General features: G+C 34.7%; 1 pseudogene across 1 annotated transcript; it reads right to left on the reverse strand.

The window, feature by feature from the left end:
- Positions 1 to 612: 612 nt before the first annotated feature.
- Positions 613 to 3,473, reverse strand: LOC149531243 (pentatricopeptide repeat-containing protein At4g14850 pseudogene; annotated as a pseudogene). The gene has a single exon (XR_016358810.1). The product of XR_016358810.1 is annotated as a pentatricopeptide repeat-containing protein At4g14850 pseudogene (transcript).
- Positions 3,474 to 13,623: the final 10,150 nt, after the last annotated feature.

Here is a 13,623-nt window from a genome sequence, read left to right on the forward strand (position 1 = left end):
ACGGATTATTCCCATGAGTTAATATTGGTAACTATTGGTAACCGTAAGAATTTAATAATTTAAGCCAACATTCATGAGTTTGTGATATTGCTATACGATTTAAATGTCAAGAACTACACAGTTAGATCCTGATAGCAATATCACAATTTAACATTGTGATATTGCTATAAGATTTAAATGTCAAGAACGACACACATAGATCCTGATAGCAATATCACAATTTGACATGCTCCTAAATTCATGAGTTTACCATCATTTAGTCAGTAAACATCAATCCCAAGACTTTTATTAGTGGCATTCAAAGTAGAGTTGCCTTCATTTGTGAAGGAAAATTCAGATTACTTTGGCTTCCAAGTAATTTACCCTTTTTAAGAAAAGACAAACGTTTGCTTTACGAAGGAAAATGGCTGTACGAAAATGCATTTGATCTTGTTCTAAAAATAAACAGCCTACATAAAAGCTTGTCAGCAAAAAAACCTTTCCGGTAATTTGGATCCCTTGCCCTAATCCAAACATAGACTTTTGTGCAATATGTGCACCTGATCTCATAGTTAATACTTATAGTAGTACACTGCATAATCTTTATTTGTGATATCAAACCTGATCTCATAGTTTATACTTATAGTAGTACACTGCATAATCTTTATTTGTGATAACAAATTGAGAGTAAAAGAGTCCTCCCACACACTGATTCTAAGACAAGAGTCATGTTGATTGTAGAAAGGGCTTGCGCACCGTGCCAGAAGAAGATGATCTACTGAAAACCAATGTTCAGAGTAGGGTAAACAATAAAGAACTCCTGGATCTCAACCATCCCACAAAACATGTTCATGGGTGGGAATGGAGGAGCAGGGGATGTTTTTTTCATTATGTACAATTACCAGTAATCGTTACAAGAACAAATTCCATCCTTAAAATGATGGAAGCGGTAAGAATCCCTTACAATAATTTCTCGTCCCTCAATTTCGGAGATTAACTTAGAAGCGGTGTGGCAATCACCGCAAACACGGAGATTCTTAAAGACCAAAACAGGGGAACCACGGGCTGTGCTTATAAGCCCAAAAGCAATAGCCAACTTCTCGCTATGGTGAAATACAAGGTGTTCCTTCTGGTGATCCTCCACGTCATGGAGTGCAGAACTTGTATCAGGTATGTAACCTATCTCTTTCATTTCCTTAAGCAATGAGTCCAACTTACCATATATTTCCTCTGTTTGTGGGTGTGAGCAATCGCTTGCAACAAATGTGTGCACCTTGTTCTTTACCTCTATCCAGCTGCGTCCAACCTTCTTTTTAATCCCCATTTTACTCATCGTTTTTCTTATATTTGCCGCCTCTTCCCAATTACCCATAGAAGAATTCATGTTAGCTAACAAGATATAGGCTGCATCATCTTCTGGTTCCAATTTCAGAATACATTCTGCTGCACGTTTGCCAAGCTCTATATTGCCGTGAACCCTACAAGCGCCAAGTAAGGTTCGCCAAATCAAAGCATTTGGTTCAAATGGCATCTGACTAATTAAGGCTTCTGCCTCTTCTAGGTATCCAGCACGGCCAAGGATATCCACCATGCAGGCAAAGTGATCTGTAGTAGGCTCAATGCCATGAGTAGATTTCATTGAATTGAAGTATTCCCAACCTTCATCAACTAAGCCCATGTGGCTACAAGCTGAAAGAACACCTACAAAAGTTATATGATTAGGTTTAACGCCTGCAACTTGCATTTTTTCAAAAAGTTCGAGGGCTTCCCTTCCTAGACCATGCTGTGCGTATCCTACAATCAATGTCGTCCAGGCAACCACATCTCTTTCCAGCATTCTATTGAATATTTTATGTGCATCATCAATGGTTCCAGATCTGGAATACATGTTCACTAAACTGATCTGATCATATGGGTTCGATACGCTCTTGATAAAATTAGCATGTACCTGTTTCCCCTGTTCTAGAGCTGCTAGTTTGGCACATGCGTCAAAAAGACTCGAGTAAATAAATTGGTTTGGTTTCAATCCTGAACGCTGCATTTGTTTAAAGATACTGAGGGCTTCTTCACCATCGCCTTTGTCCACGTACCCTGCCATCATTGCACACCATGAGACAACATTTCTTTGAGACATTCTGTCAAACAATTGTCGTGCATCCTCTATATGATTGCATTTCGCATACATATCAACAAGAGGAGTTGCAGCACCAACATCTGATTGGTATCCATACTTTACGATACATCCATGTATTTGTTTCCCGAGACCCAGATCCAACGTGCTGCCACATGCCCGAAGAACACTTGAGAAAACGAAGTGATCCAACTCCATACCCGTGCCTAGCATTTCACAAAACAAACTGAGTGCTTCCCGTTCATCCCTATTCTGAATGTACCCCACAATCATTGCAGTCCATGTCATAACAGTTTTCTCAGGCAATCTGTCAAACACCGTGCGCGCAAGCTCACTAAACCCACATTTCATGAACATATTAACAACAGCACACCCTGTCGATGCCTGTTCACTATCTCCACTCTTGATGACATACGCATAAACCTGCTTGCCAGTTTCCAGCATCGAAATATAGGAACAGGCACGAAAAACACTGGCCAATATAATCTTGTTTGGAAAGTAATTTGCCTCTAGCATTCTACTAAACATTTGCAGCGCCTCCGAACCAAGTCCATTCTGAGCATACCCTCCAATCATGGAACTCCATGAAATAAAATTTGCGTCAGACATCTCGTCAAACAGTTGGCGAGCAACCTCAACTTGCCCTAATTTTGAATACACATTGATGAGATAGTTACCCAGATATCTGTCTACCTTAATGTCATTTGTTACCATGTGTTCATGTACTATCTTTGCCTCTGGCAAAGCCTTCTTATCAAGACACAAATTTAACAGGGAACCATAAGTACCTGGGTAGATTTTGGAGCCATTTTTTCCCACGGTTTGTAAATGATTAAGAGCTTCTCTCAATAAACCTCGCTTGCATAGTTTTGTTACATGATAATTCTCGTCTATGTCGGTCATCACAGCATTTTCTCTCATAGCAACCCCCTTCACCTTTAAGTGCCCACTTCTCTGTGTCTGCGAAAACTGCCCTATGAATGTATTTGTATTGCCATGCTTTATTTGCAGCGAGGTAATTTGCCATTGGGAAGAGGAAGTAACTGTGCTCGAACACGCACAGACTAGCAATGCCGCCATGTCTAAGAAGATGATGAACTGGTTTGACTTCTTCCCAAAAAGCAGAGAACCAACCCCATCTTTCTAGCTTAAATTTTCAGTCGGTTTGGATAAGATCCAGACCTCTGCCTCAAGTACCGTCATTCAATTTCTACCTTCGTCCTTTTGAAATTCACCTCATTTTCAATGAATAATAACCATTGACTGCTACTACCTAAGTCTAATTTCAAGATTTGCATGCCTTTGTGTGGGATTAACCTTGTGATATTTAGGTACTTTCTTCAAAGGTTCATGGTTGACCTTGAGATTCAAAATACGAGCTCTAAAATTATCATCCATTTTTAAATAGTCATTAGGAACTAATAGGAACCAATGCTAGACATAGATTTGTTTAGCATGTTGTGGTGACTATTTAAGATCAGTAAAGAGTAATAATTAATAAAATATTTAAATTTGAGTTTAAACATTGTATCTAATATATTTATATATGTATATTATTGAACATTCAAGCAAGGCTTTAAAGTCAAATAATCAAGAAGGTTGACATTTATAAGGATTTGACATCTTCTTCAAAGATATTTTTAATTAGTGTTATTTTTGTTTGTTTAGATATTAGAGGTTATGTAGTAAATCAAATTGTAACAGCTTCATATCTACTACATCTAATACTTTCATTAAAAGACAAATCAGAAGCACTCAAGTTTGACCCTAAGCCATTCAAGATAGATCCGATAATGAATTTCAGTCAATTTACTTATAAGACTATATGCATACCGAGAATTTTATTTTCTAGATATATTGAGTTTATGTATTATATACAACTAAAAAAGGCTTAAAGCTAGAACAATAAATTTACTTTCTAATGTATCACTTATCACTCTCGTGTTTCAATATATTTTAGAAGCCAAAAAATTAGAAATATAATATGTGTGCATGTTCATAAATAGACACCCACTTGGCAAAGTCTATTTTTATTAATATCATGCAACACAAGGGATGCCACATCCCACTTTCCTTTATCCTCCAAGACACCATTGTTTGCTCTAGTTCTTGTTTTCTTTCTCATGATTTCCCATCAATTGTAGTAGGGCTCTTGAGCCTATACCTTCATGAGCTCTTAGACTAAACAAGTTTCAAAGTTGAAGGGATGCAACTTTTCAATTATACAACTAGAAAAGGGAAGCAATGCAAATATGTAGATCACTTCCCCTTTTCACAATGCACATTTGGAAAGAAGATGCCCTAGTAGGTTCAAGAGAATACTCAAGTTCTAAATGGGGTAGTGATCATTTGCCTAATATGTAATGATGAAAATGGAAATGGTTAGAAGAGTTGTAATGTAGGTTGTAAATTAGGAAAGTTATTAAAAATTTAGAAATAGCAAATTGATATAGACTAACGTAAGCTAAAATGTATAAAAATGGAAACCTTAATGCATATATGACACGTGGCTAAAATTTGGGAGCTAACTGCAAGGTGCCGAAAGAGATTGGAACCCTATACCTAGGTACAAAATGGTTTTGGTGTCCTATACCTATTGTTTGTGATTAAATCTTTGAAGAATCATCCGACAATTTTATATCTACTTGTATGTTATCTAACAACCTTATAACTTGTTCCTGCATATAGAAAAATAGGCAAGAAGGTTGGATAGAGAGGCTCATCTCAGTCAAACCCCTATTTAGGAATTAATGTTGAAATAGAATGAAATAAAGGAAAGTGTGATGTCAAGTAGCAGATGCTAGATTTAGAAAATCAAATATACCATACTTTGGCAATGTAAATGCTTTTTGAATGTGATCAATTATGTTGATACAATAGGTTTGACTAAACACAAAAATTTAAAAGGAAATCATGAAAGATAAAACCTCATGGAATAGATGTTGTAGTTTGATAGAACATTTGATTGAGGAGAAGAGATAGAAGACTTGAATGATAGTAGACGAATGTGAATCTTCTTCCTTGAGAGAAAACTCCTTTGCTTGGTAGATCTATGGAAGAAAACATCTTGAAATGTTTGGAAGGGTGCTAAATATTCAATGTTTAGAATTAATAATTTGATGGCTCTTAAAATTGATTTTCTTCCTTGACTTGATAGCTTGAATGCTTGATTGCTAGAATACTTTGGCAATAATGGATGTTCCTGATAATAGATCATGCATTGTCATAATGAGGAGAGATGGGGTGTTTACTTACATCTCACAAAATTTTAGGGTTTACAAATCAAGCGGACCAATATGGGGCTAGATTTCTTGCCAAAACAGTAACATAACCAGATTTGGGAAACAATACTCGAAGGCATAATACCAATAGCATTGTATACCCTAGAGAATAAGCCAACGTTTAGGCATGGTATGGGGAAAATAGGTTAGGTGTGGGATTCATAGGTATAATTTGTTTTAAGGTCAAGATAGGTCATGAAGGCCACAAATAAGGATATAGGGCCTAAGTGATGAAATGAATTTATTGGAGGAAAGAAAATTGGAGTGCACTTAGAAATAAGGGCTAACCTTGATTTTGAACAAGATTGAAATGAGAAAGGACATGTATTTGAGTTTAGGTGTCCATTAAGTTCCATATGATATCCTACCATATAAAACACACTAACATTGACATAAATTGATCCTTAAATTGTGCACAATTTAGGTGCTTACAATTTAGAAAGGTATGTTGATATTAAAAGGAAGGAAAATGTGTGAAAGGAATTTTCTACATTAATATTTTGAGTAAGAATGGTTGAAATAAATGATCATTTCATAAAGAATATAAAAAGTTCAATAACACACTAATATATAATGGAGAAAATACTTTTAATACAAAACCCACACACTTAATAAGATAGACCAATTATATTATTTGAGAGCAAGGTTTATAAAATAGTATCCAAGTTATGCCTCTTTAGGAGCATCATCAATAAGTTAATATATAGTGGGAAACGATAATCAATGATAGACCTCCACTTCACACACATACATTGGAAGGGCTCTAAAATGTGATTCTTAGGCCAAAAAATATTTGCACAACCTAAAAGGATGAAGGAGTCCAAATTTGAGATTTGGCTAAAGAATGTGATTTTAGGGTCTATAGAGATAGAAATGTAGTGTATATGCAAAGAAAAGTAAAGAAAAAAAGTATACAATGATCAATAGCAAGATATCATATGATCTAATTGTAGCTACATAAATTTGATTACATAAATTTGCAATCTAATTTAGCTCTCTTCTAGGACATTATTAATTAATTAAATATTTAATTAGTTTATATCATCCCCTAGTTAATTAATTAAATATAGTTTGATTAATTATCTAAATGACAATCCATAGTTAGGTAATTAATTAAATCCGCCTTCCTCCATTAAATTAAATAAATGCATAATTTTATTTTATTTAATTCATAATTTCCCCTCTTGGTTAAATAATTCATGTGTAATCAACCATGACAACCCATTCACATGTACTAAGTCCACTTGCATTCTCCATTAAGTCCCACTTGCCTCTTAATAAAATCATATTCCACTCATAATCTCACCCTAATCATTTTTACAACCTTAAGTATGAGGATTAATAAATTGGAACCCAAACCCAAGTCAACTCTTGTTGCATCCTCACATCTCTGAATCCCCAAACCTTATGTCAACCTTAAATTCTCTTATGTGAGCCTTAGATCTCTTACATCCTTGTCCCCCTTCACAATCCCCAAAATGGTCACATTCTTCCATCTACCCAAGCCTCTCTCCTTGTAACACTTGTCATAGTGAGAGTCATTTTAGAAAGAACAATCCATGTGCTCTCTCTCAAATGCATCCTAGCCACTCCTAAGTTGTGCATCTTGACCATTCATTTGACCAACTCTTTTCTTATAAAATGAACCCTTCTCCCTTCACAAATAATTCACCACCAAAAGTAAAGTTGCAATGCCATTTTCCTTCAAATCATATACAAAACATCCTTATAATGTTAAAATCCCTACTCAATTCTATTCGTTGAGTATTGAAGTACATTGATCACACATTCTCCATCATTGGACACATCTCCTACACTTGGAACCTTTTTGGAGGAGTGAGTTTGGCATTCCTTATTTGGTTTTTGGATTTCATTTTATAGGTTCAATCCAAGTGTTTGATAATAGTGTGCTTGTTGAATGCTTAACTTGTTTTGTATTCCTTAACTCACAAATCATTGCTTGATTAGTTTTTTGTAGGGTAGCTAATCCCATCATTTGTGATCCTCATCATCTTGTTCTATATCTTGGTTTACATTTGATTATACTTGTCCTCCAAAGATCAGACTCACCCCAAAGCTAAAACTAGGACACAAATCACTTCATTTTTTACACTAATTTATCCTTAGGTCCTTAGGGTACCTCATCCTTAGATATTTCATTCATCATCCTTAAATCCTTGGGAGATAATTATAAATCATTACCGTCACAAATCCTTAGATCTTAGGAAACGCCCACATCTTAGTACTAGAAAATCATCAATAGTTAGAGGGTCCTTAACATCACTTGCATTACCACCATCCTTATGGTTGCATCGATCACTTAGGAACTCCTTCATCTCATATATAGGATTCATTGAATTTTGTGCTAGTCTAAACACCTCAAAAGAAGAGAAAGGACATTGATCTCAATAATGTATAGTGGTCTTCTAGTTCACATCCTAATCCATACAATGCTATGGTTATTTTTGACTCTCCACAACAAACTAAGGTTGTATATCTAAGTGCAAACACAACAAAAAACACTTTTGAGGCTTTCATGAACCATCTTGGAAATGCAAAAATTATAAGCCCTATCATTATCCAAAGCAAAGACTTTATCATTAAAAAATTTGTACAAGAAGGTGAATGCTTACTTAGGCAATCGGGTCTACAGACCCCAACCATCCACTCTATGGTCTACCTAGGAGAACGGGTCTTACAATATCCCACTATCAATTATAATATCAATTGAGGCTAATATATAGAATGAGCACATGTCCTCATCTCATCTCTCCATCAAGGCTAGAAACATAGCTCAGTGAAATCTAACATGAGGCGGATGGCGTACCTAGTAGAGACCTATATCTCTCAAAATTTGTGTCTTCTATGTGCTCAACTTTCCTATATGCTTCTAAATGTATACCATGACAATCAATATATAGTTCTCTTGCATCATTAGAATCCCCTATAATAAGAAAATGATAAAATTCAATAAGTACATGATATCAAAATATCAACAAATAGTGTATATTTCTACATTTTGAACTATCTCAGGAGTAGGTTGACCTCTTAGGAATAGGTCGACCTCCCTAGGAATAGGTCAATCTCATAGAGAATAGGTTGACTTCTCTGGGACTATGTTGAAATACTCTCTACGGTGCTACTCTAGCCTTGGGAATAGGTTGACATGCCCCTAGGAACAAGTCAACTTCTTAGGAACCAGTTGACCTCCTAGCCTAAACATCTAAAACACCTATCTACAACACATAGAATCATTTCCTGAATCTACAGTAAGTTGAAATGTAGATGAAAGAAAAAAGGAAAAAAGAAAGAGAATTGAGACCTACCTCTTCAATCTTGGTTCCCTCTACAATGGCCTGTCAAAGCATCTTCATTCATGTTAGTAGAAAATCCTCTCACTTTGGCATCTTTATCCTCCTCCTCTTTCACTTGAGATCACAATGTCACAAATGAATTTTAAAAAGGTAACTTACTAATTATACTTTATATATGTATTTAAGTTAGATTACTTTTTGATTTATCTTTCACATTTAAGCTTGATATTAATACCTATTATCACTCTTTACATCATATCTTGAGCTTAGTCACTCTGATTTGTACACCATCATAGATGTTAGAATTTTGATTCAATTACCTTTATATCCATATCATTTAAAATAATTTTGAGTTCATCTTGAGATGCTTTAGAGATTACTTGTAATCACATCCCTACATCCATTTCATTGTGGTTAACATGACACCTTGTTTTACCTTTTCTAGATTAGCAAGTTGAAATAGGTGGGCATATAGGTACCTACAAACTTTACCATCCTTCTTAAGAAAGTCTTAGGTGATTTTTATTATCATTGAATTGTGGTTTTTTTGGGTGCAGTTACTAATGTTTTCTTGTAGGAATTGTGCATGTGGACTTAGCCATTTCCTTTTTCAGTTATATTTACAATTTTCTTACTTTAGCTTGCATAAGCACATAGTGTCATATATCATTAAAGTAGGAGCTTATAAGCATACCATATTAAATTTAAATTACTTAAATTTGTGACCTTTTATCTCCTCTTTAGTATGTTTTCATTTCATGATTGCACTTGGAGCACACACTTTCCATCTCTCCTTTTCTGTCTCTTAAGCAAAATTGAGGTAGGATCTAATAAGCCCTCCTTGATTTTCTCTCTTTCTCACACATGGGCCAAGGTAGAATATCATTTCTAATAAAAATCCTCTTTCTAGGCCTCATTTCTCAGGTCTAATATCAATTTATCAAACTTTGATGCATATTATATTCTGGAGCTTTTGCAGTCCCCGATGCTAGAACAAGAAAACCTAGGAAATTAGCCTCGTGGGGACTAGGTCAAACTCAACCTCTTCTACCATCAAGTCAACCTATTCCAAAAGGGTCCAATGGTTTTGGTCCTAGATTTATTTTACTCTTTTAACTAATTCCTACTCATTGAGGTCAACTCCCATAGGGGTAATTTGGGAAATATACTGTAAAAGGACATCAAACCATTTGCACATGAAGAAAGCAAGGGATAATCATGCATGGATGCCCTAATATATCATATAGAATTTTCAAGGTGAATAATAAGGGCTGAAGTTGATTATTTCATTGCAAAGTGAGGACTTAATCTTATTTTCTTCAATCTAGCATTCAAATTATTACATAATGGAGACATGAGTAGATCATGAAGATGGTTAGAGTACTTTAGCCTTGGGGGCTTGGTATGATTTCTACATTAATTGTTATATTTAATCTTTACATTTCCACATTGTACATGCATTTACATTCAAAAGAACACTTACATGCTAGGGTTTCACCCATAGAGAAGATTCTTGTCTTTTTTTTTTAAAATCTCTTTTTCATTCTAGATTTACAATCTAGGATACATGAGTACTACATACACACACAACAACTTTCTTAAAAACTATTCATAGAGGTGGAAATCACCAAAGTAGGGGATTGACTAAGGAAAACCACTTTATAGTCACCCACACACACTAGATCTATAATAGGTTTGTAGGATACTAGATTTTTAGCTTCGAATCTGTAAACTACACCTCATGACCTTTCTAGAAAAGTCATGTTCACTTGCTTAGATTGACCCAAGAAGATGGTGACTTGTTGGAATGGTGTTTGGACACTTTTCCACTAGGTTGGCTTGTTCCAAATACCTCAACAAAAAAATTGAAATATGGGCTTTTCATTTCATTCGCGAACTTTCAATTAGATTTTTGAAAACAGGTCCAACATACCATTTACAAAGAAAAAGGTCACTTTCTTAAGTATATTTCAAGGTGAGTTCTTTATCACTTATTTTATCCTTTACTATTTACTCATTATCACACCTATATTGGGATGTTTGTGTATAATTAGCATCTCTAGTTATCTCACATATCTTACTTATTTCATTATCAATATACATAATCAAACACCATTGCATAGAAGAGGCCTTGCTAGTGTACTTCCTTGATAAAAAATTGGTTTTGTATTAGTGTCTCTCATCCCACTTTGGTTTTTATAATATAACCTAAGTCTTGTTGAAAGTTATTCTTGGAAGCCCCTCTTTCTCTTGTACTGAATGGGTTAGGGAGAAAGTGTTAAACTTATTACATCTAGTTTTCATTATTTTATTCATTAATGTCATTTCCTTGTTGAACAAGTATATTCCACTCAAAGGTATGTACCTTTTTGGACTTCAAGTTACTAATAATTCTAGATAAGAATGTACTTTTAAATCTAACATGTTGATAACCTTAGATCTAAGAGCTTGGAATATATTAAAATACTTAACAAATATTTCTCTTTCCAACAACATGGTATTGATATGCATCCTATTTTACAAGTAAAATAATGACACATTTACCATCAACATCTATAGGAACCTACCTAGACATTCATCCTTCTACCCCTACTAGGAGGAAGATCAAAGTAGAGAGGGAGATAGAGAAACTCCCATTGACAATGAATTATAAGAAGAGTAGAGTGCTCTAGGTCTCCATGATTGACTCTGTTGTAAATAAATTCATTGACATAGATGTTGGTGAGTGGTCAAAGCTCTCAGAGTTCTGAGAGAACATAAGATCCTAGAAGGGACATCAAGAAGCATTGTCCACTAACTTCTCCCAGTCTAGATTATTTCAAGAATGATACTTCCCAAACTCATTCTAGACTCTAGAGATGATGATGATATATTTAAATAACTACAAACCAATAACCTAGACATCAAAACTCTCTATAGGTGAACCTTTGGTTACCTTTGATGAAGACTCACTAAAAGTAATATTTTAGATCCCAACACAGGGAAGTCAACCAATAGTAATAGATCAGGTAGAAGCCCAAAAATAGTTCAATAGAGAGGAGGGGAAATCACAAGGGTGTCTTAATTCCCATTGGAAAAAGAAACCACAATGGGACATGAGGAAGATGTCCATCGAATTCCATGATCAAAATTTATTAAGTTGATTCAAGCAGATATCTATTTTCTTTGCAGAGTATTTGGCATACGCATTGCTAAGGAGTTTTCCTTGTGGATGTACTACATCTATTCTATGACAATGGGGTAGGTGTGGTTTATTTGGCCCACCATTATTTCAAATCACATCGACCAACAATTCAAGGATCTAGAGAAGTTCATATGCTTATACATTATGTCATATATGGTTTGGATCATGACAAGGCAAGTGTTTAGACTCCAGGATCTACAAACACATAAGATAATGAGTAACAACATAATAGATCAATTGTGTTAGGAGTTTTACCCTCATTTTTGGTTTAATAACTTCTTCACCAATTTTTAACAAGTGAATGATTTTTTTATTTGTAACTAGATGCTCACTATCTCCATAGATATTGATCATAGGATTTTAAAGGGTTCCATGGCAATGATAGAAACTTGGGGATGCTATTTCATCTAATTTTGATAGCATACTTACATTCAAGTATCTGGGTTTTTCAAGGAACCCTTTCTACTATCAAGGGTCTTTAGTGACAAGATTGTTCTGTTAGAATTTTAGAGGTAGGTAATGGAGGTACACCAACTTCTTTCTACCAAGAAACTTCAAATAGTGCACTTTCTCATCTCTACAAGAACTACACCTGTACCCTTTCGACTTCTTGAGAGGTAGAAAATAAACTTAGTGCTCTTGGTATAGAATATTTCCATGTTTCCTAAGGAAACTATGATCTAAGGGGTTGTTGGGGCTCAAAATTGCAACATTAATTTTGAGTACCATTCTAATGATTAAGTCTAATCAAGCCCCTATGAGAGTTTTTCATGCATGTGTACCTAGTTGTAATTTGAGGCCTATGATGATGTTTCAAGTGTTTAAAACCTTTCATTCAGTATATGCATGCATCTCATGTTGAAAAATTATGATTCTAAGTCATTTTGCAAAGTGTCATTTTGAGCATTTGTCAAATTTGCATTTTTATCCAAGTGTCAAACAGTGACAAGAAGCCTAGTTTGCATTTGGATATATTGCACCCAGTAAAGTTTCACGACTAGCCACTTTGGTAGCATCTAGTATTTATATTGGAAAGCCTATATTTTAGATTTCAAGTTATTTCAATTTGTTTTGACAAAGTTTTGAATCCCTCAAAGTTGGTTGTTTACTATTGTCATGTTGATGCACATTGTTCATATTTTTGGGAAGCCCTATTTGATAGTGAATATTTATGACTAGTTGAGTATTTTGAGGAAATGATCATACCATTGTATTGTATTCATAAAATATATCCTAGGTTTTCAATTTGAAGCCTTGATGAATCCGTTTGATGAGTTTTCCAAGATGATTTCATTTGCAAAAACTTAAAACTGCCTAGTTGCCCTTTTTGATAGTTTTAAAGTAGACTTGTTTGACTAGTTATAACTTTGACCTAGTTGACTCTATTGAGAAATTTATTTTTGCATTGATTTCTAGATGTCAAAGAATTTCTATTTTCTAAATTTGAGCTCACAAAGAATCCATTTGACTAGTTTTCAAACGTGATTCCAAATGCAATTTCTAAAGTTCTACTAGTAACTAAAAGTGTAGATTTATTGGTAGCCCTATTCAAGATGTTATAAATCTGAAACTATGATAGATGAACTGCAACCATTTTTACCACTATGTTATAGACTAAAAATATTTCTAGTGTGCCAGTTTTCAACTTTTGACAAATTCATTTGGACACTTTCCCAGGTCCATCTCGCTTGCAAAAATCATTATTCAACTAGTATCCCTAGTTCTGCAATTCCT

The sequence above is a fragment of the Cupressus sempervirens genome, chromosome 11 (assembly GCF_028749045.1).
Source record: "Cupressus sempervirens isolate cs-2001-9-10 chromosome 11, ASM2874904v1, whole genome shotgun sequence".
NCBI classification, from domain to species: Eukaryota; Viridiplantae; Streptophyta; class Pinopsida; order Cupressales; family Cupressaceae; genus Cupressus; species Cupressus sempervirens.